The sequence below is a fragment of the Oryctolagus cuniculus genome, chromosome 3 (assembly GCF_051225735.1).
Source record: "Oryctolagus cuniculus isolate XC-2025 breed Fujian yellow rabbit chromosome 3, ASM5122573v1, whole genome shotgun sequence".
Taxonomy (NCBI): domain Eukaryota; kingdom Metazoa; phylum Chordata; class Mammalia; order Lagomorpha; family Leporidae; genus Oryctolagus; species Oryctolagus cuniculus.
The window spans coordinates 137,381,003-137,393,074 of NC_142869.1; the positions used below are offsets into that span (position 1 = coordinate 137,381,003).

The 12,072-nt window shown below is 41.2% G+C and overlaps 1 protein-coding gene across 2 annotated transcripts in view; it reads left to right on the forward strand.

Annotated features, from left to right (window-relative positions):
- Positions 1–12,072, forward strand: part of LOC138849197 (uncharacterized) — a 106,286-nt gene that overhangs the window by 67,919 nt on the left and 26,295 nt on the right. Inside the window, exon 3 of one of the 2 annotated variants that reach the window (XR_016230954.1) lies at positions 6,456–6,472. The exons of the other annotated variant lie outside the window; for it this stretch is intronic. The gene's annotated coding sequence lies outside the window, so the exon portion shown is untranslated. Of the gene's footprint in view, positions 1–6,455; positions 6,473–12,072 lie in introns of those variants that run through there. 2 annotated transcript variants of the gene reach the window in all.

Here is a 12,072-nt window from a genome sequence, read left to right on the forward strand (position 1 = left end):
CACTCTTTATAAAGATAGTCTTTGGGGCCTTGGCTAAATGGGTTAAAGCTGATTCAAGTCCCAGCTGTTTCACTTCTGGTACAGAGTCCTGCTAGTGCACCTGGGAAAGCAGTGGAGTATGGCCCAAGTGCTTGGGCTCCAGCACGTAGTTGGGAGACCTGGAAGAAGCTGCTGGGTCCTGGCTTAGGATCTGCTCAGCTCCAGCTGTTAAGGCCATCTGGGGGTGTGAAACAGCATATGGAAGACCTTTCTCTGTCTCTTCTTCTCTCTGTAATTATACCTCTCAAATAAATAAATGAAATCTTTATTTTTTAAAAAAATAGTCTTTAGAGGTGGGATTGATTAGGGAAGTTGTACCAACTCTTAGAAATGCACATGTATGTCATGATATTAAGGAATGATTAAAAATCCACCAAAGCCACATAAAATGGGAAAAGACGTGACCCATTTCTGATGCTCTTTATTCCTTTGTGCAGATCCATATTTCCATGTGATATTATTTTTCATCAGCCTGAAGGGCAGCTTCTTTTTTAAAAATATTTATTTTTATTCAGAAGGCAGAGTTAGAGAGCTGTCTTCCATCTATTGGTTCACTGCCCAAATGGCTGCAATAGCCAGGGCTGGGCCAGGCCAAAACCAGGAGCCTCTTCTGGGTCTCCCACATGGGTGCAGGGGCTCAAGCACTTGGGCCTCTTCCTCTGTTTACTCAGGAACATCAGCAGGGAACTGGATTGGAATTGGAGCAGCCAGGACTGGAAGTGGTGCCCATATGGGATGCTAACATCACAGGCAGTGACTTTACCTATTGTCCACAGTGCCAGCCCCAGGACAATTTCTTTAATACATCTTGTAGAAAACATGTGTTGATAACAGTTCTTTCAGACTTAGATGTCTGAGAATATTCATTTGTTTTTGAAAGATATTGTGTTGGGATGTAGAATTACAGCTTGACTATTGTTTTCTTTAGTAAGTTAAAATACTTTATCCCTTTTAGTATTTTTTTTGTTCTACTTAATACTATTGGTTGAACTCTGTAATTAACACAGAATTATTCTTAGGTGTTTAAATTTAACTGAAAAGTGATCTCTGTTAAATATGAGAGTGGGAATAAGAAAGGGAGGAGATGTACAATTTGGGACATGCTCAATCGGATTTGCCCCAAATGGTGGAGTTAGAAATGTGCCAGGGGATTCCAATTCAATCCCATCAAGGTGGCATGTACCAATGCCATCTCACTAGTCCAAGTGATCAATTTCAGTTCACAATTGATCACACTGATAGGTCTAAGAGTCAAAGGGATAACATAAGCAAGACTAGTGTCTGCTAATACTAACTGATAGAATAAAAAAGGAAGAGAACGATCCAACATGGGAAGTGGGATACACAGCAGACTCATAGAATGACAGATGTCCTAAACAGCACTCTGGTCTCAGAATCAGCCCTTAAGGCATTCGGATCTGGCTGAAAAGCCCATGAGAGTATTTTAGGCATGGAAAGCCAAGACACTCTGGCAAAAAAAAAAAAAAATCTAAATGAAAGATCTCTGTGAGTGAGATCCCTGTAGAAAGAACAGGCCATCAAAGAAGGAGGTACCTTTCTCTGAAGGGAGGAGAGAACTTCCACTTTGACTATGACCTTGTCTAAATAAGATCGAAGTCGATGAACTCAAAAGGCTTCCATAGCCTTGGCAAATCATGACTAGAGCCTAGGGAGATTACTGACACCATAAACAGAAATGTCAAATTGTTAAGTCAACAACAGGAGTCACTGTGTACTTACTCCTCATGTAGGATCTCTGTCCTTAATGTGCTGTTCAATGTGAATTAAAGCTATAACTAGTACTGAAACAGTATTTTATACTTTATGTTCTGCATGGGTGCAAACTGATGAAATCTTTACTTAATATATACTAAATTGATCTTCTATAAAGATAATTGAAAATGAATCTTGATGTGAAAGGAATGGGAGAGGGAGCAGGAGTTGGGAGGGTTGTGGGTGGGAGGGAAGTTATGGGGGGGAAGCCATTATAATGCATAAACTGTACTTTGGAAATTTATATTTACTAAATAAAAGTTAAAAAAAAAGATTGCCCTACTATCTTGTTCCTTGCATTGCTTTCTATGGAATATCTCTATCTTTTTTCTTCTGGCTACTGTTTAGATTTTTTTCTTCATCACTGATTTTGAGAAATTTATGAAATGCATGGGTTGGTCCAGTTTCCCTCATGTTTCTCATCCCTGAATTTTGTTGAGGTTCTTGAATATATGGGTTTATAATTTTCTCAATTTGGAAAATTTTGCACTTGATGTTAGCCAAAAGGCCATGAAATGATAATTTGGAAGATTTGGGTCAGTATTTCTTCAAAAATTCTTCTGTTCCTCTCCATTTTTGGGGGATTAAGTTATTCAGTCACATGTTTATTAGTCCATCTGAAGTCCTAGTCACTGATTTTTTTTTTGTTTTCTGTATTTTTTCTCTTTGTTTCATTTTGGATAGCATGTATTGGCTTGACTTCAAAATCACTGCCTTTTTCTTTTGCAATGTCTAATTTGCCATTAATACAACCAAATTTTTTATTTCACAGATTGTGCTTTTCTTTATCAGAAGTTTAATTTGTGTCTTTAAAAATGTCTTTCATGTTTCTACTTAACACATACAGTCTGTTATCTACCTTCTTGAATTTATGAAATGCAGTAGTAACAATTTTAATATCCTCATTTGCTATCTCAAACATCTATGATGATTCTGGGTTGATTTGATTGATTGGTTTTCTTCCTCATTATGAGTCAGCTTTTCTTGCTTATATGTATGCCTGATGATTTTTTTTATTGGATGACAGACATTGTGAACTTTACCATGTTGAGTGCTGGTTCTGTTTCTATTCTTGTAAATTTTCTTGATTTTCATTCTTATTCTGGGATGCAGACTTACTGGGAAACAATTTTATTCCTTCAGCTCTTATTCTTTTTTTTTTTTTTAATTTGACAGGTAGTTATAGACAGTGAGAGTGAGAGACAGAGAGAAACGTCTTCCTTTTTCCGTCGGTTCACCCCCCAAGTGGTCGCTACCGCTGGTGCATTGCGGCCGGCGCGCTGCGCTGATCCAAAGCCAGGAGCCAGGTGCTTCTTCCTGGTCTCCCATGCGGGTACAGGGCCCAAGCACTTGGGCCATCCTCCACTGCCCTCCCAGGCCACAGCAGAGAGCTGGACTGGAAAAGGAGCAACCGGGACTAGAACCCAGCGCCCATATGGGGTGCTGGCGCCGCAGGCGGAGGATTAACCAAGTGTCTTCAGCTCTTATTCTTAAACCTTCTAGGCAGGATCAAAGTAGCATTTTGTCTAGAGCTACTTTTTTCCCATTACTGTTTTCTTCTGTTGACTTTAAAAAAAAAAAAAAAAGCTGAAGAGGAGTTGATGTAACTTGGCAGGAAATTGAGAAAAATGAGTGAAAATAAGGGGTTTCTTGCAATAAGTTACTTGGGGTATTGTTCATGAAGCTGGCTGAAACTAGGAGCCAGGAACTCGATCTTGGTCTCTCATATGGAGAACAGGATCCCAAGTACACTGCCTTCCCAAGTGCATTATCAGAAATCGGAATCAGAAGGGGGAGTAGCTGGGACTTGAATTGGCACTCAGATATGGAATGCTGCCATCAGAGGTGGCAGCTTAAACCACTGTGCACAGCGTCCTCCACCCCCAGCTCCATCTTCTAACTCTAGTTTCCCACTAATACACACCCTGGGAGGCAGCAGTGATGACCCTGCCACCCATGAGGGAGATCTAGATGGATTTTCTGGCTCCTGACTTTGGCACTGGGCATTGTGGGTTTTTGGAGAGTGAATCAATGGAGGGGAGTGCTTGCAAGCTTGCTTGCTTGCTCTCATTTGCCTCTCATCTGTCTCAAAAAAAATTACAAACTTTATCTTGGTTATTTGTGGAATCTAAAAGTTGGTCTCGTAGAATTAGAAAGTAGAGCTCTACTGCAGATGTGGCAGCAGGATGTCTCACAGGAAGTTCTGTGCTCCTAGACATGGGGCTGTGGGCTTCTTGCCTCTGAAGTGAAGCAGCAGGAAATCCTGGGAAAGTGAATAACTTCCCCAAGGCTGACTGCCCTACACCTGTGCACCTCTTAGCCTTCCTGGACTACAAGCTGGCATGACTCCTGTCATGCAGGAAGTTGATAGGCCAGGATCCAAGATGAACAAGAAGGAAGTTGTGGAGGCTGTGACCATTGTGGAGACACTGCCCTTGGTGGTTGTAGGATTGTGGGCTATGTTGAAGCCCCCCAGTACCTCCGGACCTTCAAGAACATCTTTGCTGAGCATATTGGTGATGAGTAAAAAAGGCACATTTGCAAGGACTGGCATAAATAGAAAAACAAGATGGGACACAAACCAAAGCCCTATGGGATGCCAGCATCACAGGTGGTGGCTTTATTTGCTGTACCACAACAGCAGCCCCCAAAGTAACTTTTATTGAGATCCCACCAGCTGCACACACTGTTGCTGACTAAGCTCCTTCTTCCTATGTGAATTGATCTTTCTTAAGTGGTCCACAAATGCCTTCTATTCATCCAGAGCCTGGAAGTGGCCATGGCCAAACTTGGAGGTGGTGTCAGTGAATTTAAGGTCAACTGTGGCCTTGAGGGGAGTGCACCAGAAGATGGAAGATTGATTTCTCTCTCTCCCTCCCTCCCTCTCTTACCCTCCCCCATCTCTCTCAATCTCTGTAACTCTGGCTTTTAAATAAATAAATAAGTCTTTAAGGAAAAGTTAACTTTCCGTGGGGGTGGGTAGAAGAAAGCAGAATGGTGGTTACCAGGGGCTGAAGGGAGGGTGGCTTCCGTTAGGCAGATGTTGGTCAAAGGATACAAATTTCAGTTAGATGGGAATAAAAATGTAACATAGCTTAATACTTTACATGGATTGCATGTTGAACTCATGTTTTTTTAATACACTGGAGTAAACATTAACATCAAATTAAATATAAACAGAAGCTATTTGTAGATCAAGAGCAGTGAAGACAAATACTTTTTAAATGGGAGTCACTGTGCACCTGCTCCCCGTGTAGGACGTCTGTCCTTAATGTGTTGTACTATGAGAATTAACGGTAAAACTACTACTCAAACAGTGCTCTATACTTTGTGTGTCTGTGTGGGTGCAGTCTGTTGAAATCTTTATTTAAGTTGATCTTCTGTATATAAAGATAATTGAAAATGAATCGTGATGAAGAATGGGATGGGAGAGGGAGTGGGAGATGGAATGGTTGTGGGTGGGAAGGAGGTTATGGGGGAAAAGCTGCTATAATTCAAAAGTTGTACTTTGGAAATTTATATTGATTAAATAAGTTGAAAATAAAATAAAATAATAAAAAATGTTTTTCTTCATATGAGAGACAGAGTTCCAATCGGTTGCTTCACTTCCCAAATTGCCTGGAGCAGGGACCAAAGTCCAAATCTGGGAGCTCAATCCGAGTTTCCCATGTGGATGGCAGGAACCCAAACACTTGAGTCTTCACTACTGGTCCCCAGGTCTGGAAAAGCAGGAAGTGGAGTCAGGGGCAAGAGAGGCAGGTGTTAAACCTAGAGATATGATATGAAAGTAGGATATGATATGAAAGTAACTATTAGGCCAAATGCCCATCCCTGAATTCCTGACATAGTATAATATATCTAATCATGAACCTTAGCAAAGGAGATGTGTCATTCTTTTGGTTTGTCCTTAGTGAAAAAGACAGAGGAGGATTTCAAGCAGAAAAAATGAAAATTTAATCATTGTGCTATCAAGTGAAGGCAAAAAAGGCAAGCATTGATTGGGTCTCAGATATTCTTGGTGCTAATTTTACTACCTGAAAAATTTTTCATGACAGTAAAAAGGTATATTTTCTTTTTTATTAGAATACTAAGGCTATGTTAAAAAATCTTAAATTAAGAAAACATTCCAGAGGCAGAGGGACACACAGAGAGAAAGAGAGCTCCCATCTGCCAGTTCATGCCACAAATGTCCTTAGTGGCTGAGGCTGAACTAGAACCAAATCCAGGAGACAGGAACTCAATGCAGGTCTCCCACGTGGTTGGCAAGAACCCAGCTACTGGAGACATCACCACTGCTTCCCAGGGTCTGTGTTAGCAAGCAGCTGGGATCAGGAGCTTGAGCTGGGAATCAAACTCAGGTACACAGATAAAGGATGTGGGGAATTCAACTGCTAGGCTAAACACCTGCTCCCAGTTATTTTCAAACTTGACTGCATGCCACTTTATTGGGCAAGGTTTTTATTTCAGAAGACCATCAAGTTCTACCTTTGGCACAACTGAACAACTTGACTTTATCTTCCTGTGTTAAAAATTTACCCAGATGGGACTGGTGCTGTGGCACTGCGGGTTAATGCCCTGGCCTGAAGCGCCAGCATCCTATATGGGTGCCAGTTCGAGACCTGGCTGCTCTACTTCCAATCCAGCTCTCAGCTATGGCCTGGGAAAGAAGTAGAAGATGGCCCAAGTCCTTGGGCCCCTGCACCCGCATAGGATCTGGAAGAAGCTCCTGGCTCCTGGCTTCAAATTCGTGCACCTCCAGCTGTTGCAGCCAATTGGGGAGTGAACCAGTGGATGGTCTCCCCACCCCGCCTCTCCTCTCTCTGTGTAACTCTAACTTTCAAATAAATAAATAAATCTTAAAAAAAAAAATTCACCCATGGCTGGCGCCGCAGCTCAATAGGCTAATCCTCCGCCTTGCGGTGCCGGCACACCGGGTTCTAGTCCCGGTCGGGGCGCTGGATTCTGTCCCAGTTGCCCCTCTTCCAGGCCAGCTCTCTGCTGTGGCCAGGGAGTGCAGTGGAGGATGGCCCAGGTGCTTGGGCCCTGCACCCCATGGGAGACCAGGAAAAGCACCTGGCTCCTGACTTCAGATCAGCGCGGTGCGCCAGCCAAAGTGCTGGCCGCAGCGGCCATTGGAGGGTGAACCAACGGCAAAGGAAGACCTTTCTCTCTGTCTCTCTCTCTCATTGTCCACTCTGCCTGTAAAAAAAAAAAAAATTCACCCAGAATGAGAAAAATGACAGATTGGTGCCTTCGACTGAGTTTGTGAGTTTGAGAACATTCCTACCCCTCTGCCTTTCCCACCAACCTTCATGTTCCCAAGTTCTGCTTTTGTCTCTCAGCCTTCTTTCCTGTTCTAATTCCATTGGAGAAAAAAGTTAAGCATTGTTCATTCTTTTAAAACTGCCATTTATTTTCTATGTGAAAGAAGGAAAGATGATCATCTAAGCTTAAACTATCAATATCTAGGGGCGGAGCCAAGATGGCGGAATAGTGAGGGCGCGCACTGATAGTCCTGGAAAATTTAGTTTAATAAAAGGGGAGTTACGGTAGCCTCAGAAAAAAGAACCAGGAAAATATTGCAGAGGAAACCCTTCTGGATCGAGTGGCTGTGAATCTGAGGACCTACTGGGAGAACAAGGTCGCCCACCGCGCGGAAGCCGAGCCGCGGGAGCCACGGGTGCCACGGAAGCCGCAGGGTCTGCGTGCCAGTGCAGGAAGGGGAGTGCATGTCACACAGACAACAGCGGGGAGAGTTGGGATGGCCAGGGCTCCGAGTCCACACATCAGCGCTGGAAGGGGAGGTGAGCTCAATAACCCGAGACATTGGTGGGGAAACGGGGGTCAGAATCTAGAGGGGGGCTGGAAAGTGCAGCAAACTCACTACCGGAAAGAAGGAAAAAAAAAAAAAGCTTGGGGGTTTCTCTTTCCCCTAACCTTGCAAAGGTTGCAAGGCTGCAAGGCTTGAAGAATTCGCAAGAGACAAAGAGCAGGCCCCCTCTCTGGATTTACATATCAACAGGGGAGAGCTAAGGAACTGAGTCACTACAATTCAGTAGCCTAGGCAACCCAGTGGGAGTCCAGAGGAGCCTACACAGACTCTTTGGGTAGAAGCCAGAGACTGGAAGCTAAATACCATCAATTCTGCACAGCCATGCCGTGCGGTATTACTTACCCCCTGAATAAAATAAATAAATAAATAAATAAATAAATAAATAAAAAGAGAGAGATTTACCATGCATAACCTGAGGGCATCACCTTTGCACACCCTTAACCTGGAAGAACCAAGCAGAGCTCTCAGGCCGCACCCATCTCAAGCCTCCAAGGCTCCTCCAACAGCAGGCAGTCCACTTAACACGGACATAGTATAAAATAAAAAAAAATTAAAAAAAAAAAACGCACAGTGATGAAAGAAGAATTAACTATGCCAAGCAACAAACACAGAAATCGAGGGAACAAGATCAACGATGACACTATGATGCCTCCAAATAAACAAAACACCCCAAACCAAGATTATGAAGATGATGAGATAGAAGAAATGCAAGATACGGATTTCAAAAAATTTATGATAAGAACATTTAGAAGTTTTCAAAAGCAAATCCTTGAACTACAGAAATCCTTATTGGACAAGATTGAAAATCTCTCTCATGAAAATGAAATTTTAAGGAAGAATCAAAATGAAACTCAGAAACTAGTAGAAAAGGAAAGTGTGATAGTGAAGAGAAATCAAAATGAAATGAAGAGCTCAATAGATCAAATGACAAACACATTAGAAAGCCTTAAAAACAGAATGGGTGAAGCTGAAGAGAGAATATCGGACTTAGAAGATAGAGCACAGGAAAACATACAGTCAAACCAAAGAAAAGAAGAGGAAATTAGAAATCTAAAAAATATTGTTGGGAATCTACAGGATACTATTAAAAAAACCAACATTCGAGTTCTAGGAGTTCCTGAAGGCATGGAGAGAGAGAAAGGATTAGAAGGCCTTTTTAGTGAGATACTAGCAGAGAACTTTCCAGGTTTGGAGAAGGACAGAGACATCCTAGTACAGGAAGCTCATAGAACCCCCAATAAACATGACCAAAAGAGATCCTCACCACGACACGTGGTAATTAAACTTACCACAGTGAAACATAAAGAAAAGATCCTAAAATGTGCAAGAGAGAAACGTCAGATTACTCTCAGAGGATCTCCAATCAGACTCACAGCAGACTTCTCATCAGAAACACTACAGGCTAGGAGGGAATGGCGAGACATAGCACAGGTGCTAAGAGAGAAAAATTGCCAGCCCAGAATATTATATCCTGCTAAGCTCTCATTTGTGAATGAAGGTGAAATAAAGACCTTTCATAGCAAACAGAAATTGAAAGACTTTGTGGCCACTCTTCCGGCCCTGCAAAAGATACTTAAAGATGTGCTACACTCAGAAACACAGAAACACGGCCATCAATATGAAAGAAGGGAAAGGAAGAACACCTACCAGTAAAAAAGCATGGGAAGCTCAAAGCATATACTAGAAAATATCTCCAGGAAAATGGCAGGGCAAAGTCGCTATGTATCAATAGTCACATTAAACGTGGATGGTCTGAATTCTTCAGTTAAAAGACACTGTTTGGCTGATTGGCTCAAAGAGCACAACCCAACTATTTGTTGCCTACAAGAAACACATCTCTCTAACAAAGAGGCATGCAGACTGAAAGTGAAAGGTTGGAAAAAGATATTCCATGCCAATAGAAACCAAAAAAAAGCAGGTGTAACCATATTAATATCAGACAAAATAAACTTTAATACAAAAACTGTTAAGAGAGACAAAGAGGGACACTATATAATGATTAAGGGTTCAATTCAACAGGAAGATGTAACTATTATAAATGTATATGCACCTAATTACAGGGCACCGGTCTATTTAAAAGATATGTTAAAGACTTAAAGGGAGATTTAGATTCCAATACAATAGTACTGGGGGACTTCAATACTCCACTCACAGAAATAGACAGATCATCCGGACAGAAGATCAACAAGGAAACAGCAGATTTAATTGACACTATTGCCCAAATGGATCTAACAGATATCTACAGAACTTTCAACCCTACATCTACAGACTTCACATTCTTCTCAGCAGTGCATGGAACCTTCTCTAGGATTGATCACATACTAGGTCATAAAGCAAGTCTCAGCAAATTTAAAAGAATTAGAATCATACCATGCAGCTTCTCAGACCACAGCGGAATGAAGCTGGAAATTAGCAACTCAGGAAACCCTAGAGCATACAGAAACACATGGAGACTGAACAACATGCTCCTGAATGAACACTGGGTCATTCAAGAAATCAAAAGAGAAATCAAAAACTTTCTGGAAGTAAATGAAGACAACAACACAACATATCAAAACTTATGGGATACAGCAAAAGCAGTATTGAGAGGCAAATTTATAGCAATAGGTGCCTATATTAAGAAATTGGAAAGGTACCAAATAAATGAGCTTTCAGCGCATCTCAAGGACCTAGAAAAACTGCAGCAAACCAAACCCAAATCTAGTAGGAGAAGAGAAATAATTAAAACCAGAGAAGAAATTAACAGGATTGAATCCAAAAAAACACTACAAAAAATCAGCCAAGCGAGAAGCTGGTTTTTTGAAAAAATAAACAAAATTGACACCCCATTGGCCCAACTAACTAAAAAAAGAAGAGAAAAGACCCAAATAAATAAAATCAGAGATGAAAAAGGAAACGTAACAACAGACACCACAGAAATATAAAGAATCATCAGAAATTACTACAAGGACCTGTATGCCAGCAAACAGGAAAATCTATCAGAAATGGATAGATTCCTGGACACATGCAATCTACCAAAATTGAACCATGAAGACATAGAAAACCTAAATAGACCCATAACTGAAACAGAAATTGAAACAGTAATAAAGGCCCTCCCAACAAAGAAAAGCCCAGGACCAGATGGATTCACTGCTGAATTCTACCAGACATTTAAAGAAGAACTGATTCCATTTCTTCTCAAACTATTCAGAACAATCGAAGAAGAGGGAATCCTCCCAAATTCTTTCTATGAAGCCAGCATCACCTTAATCCCTAAGCCAGAGAAAGATGCAGCATTGAAAGAAAATTACAGACCAATATCCCTGATGAACATAGACCAAAAATCCTCAATAAAATTCTGGCCAATAGAGTACAACAACACATCAGGAAAATCATCCACCCAGACCAAGTGGGATTCATCCCTGGTATGCAGGGATGGTTCAACATTCGCAAATCAATCTATGTGGTTCACCACATTAACAGACTGCAGAAGAAAAACCATATGATTATCTCAATAGATGCAGAGAAAGCATTCGATAAGATTCAACACCCTTTTATGATGAAAACTCTAACCAAATTGGGTATAGAAGGAACATTCCTCAATATAATCAAAGCAATTTATAAAAAACCCACAGCCAGCATCCTATTGAATGGGGAAACGTTGGAAGCATTTCCACTGAAATCTGGCACCAGGCAGGGATGCCCACTCTCACCACTGCTATTTAACAGAGTTCTGGAAGTTTTAGCCAGAGCCATCAGACAAGAAAAAGAAATCAAAGGTATACAAATTGAGAAGGAAGAAGTCAAACTATCTCTCTTTGCAGATGATATGATTCTTTACTTAGAGGATCCAAAGAACTCTACTAAGAGACTATTGGAACTCATAGAGGAGTTTGGCAAAGTGGCAGGATATAAAATCAATGCACAAAAATCAACAGCCTTTGTATACACAAGCAATGCCATGACTGAGAAAGAACTGCTAAGATCAATCCCATTCACAATAGCTACAAAAACAATCAAATACCTTGGAATAAACTTAACCAAGGACGTTCAAGATCTCTACGATGAGAATTAAAAAATCTTAAAGAAAGAAATAGAAGAGGATACCAAAAAATGGAAAAATCTTCCATGCTCATGGATTGGAAGAATCAATATCATCAAAATGTCCATTCTCCCAAAAGCAATTTATAGATTCAATGCAATCCCAATCAAGATACCAAAGACATTCTTCTCAGATCTAGAAAAAATGATGCTGAAATTCATATGGAGGCACAAGAGACCTCGAATAGCTAAAGCAATCTTGTACAACAAAAACAAAGCCGGAGGCATCACAATACCAGATTTCAGGACATACTACAGGGCAGTTGTAATCAAAACAGCATGGTACTGGTACAGAAACAGATGGATAGACCAATGGAACAGAATTGAAACACCAGAAATCAACCCAA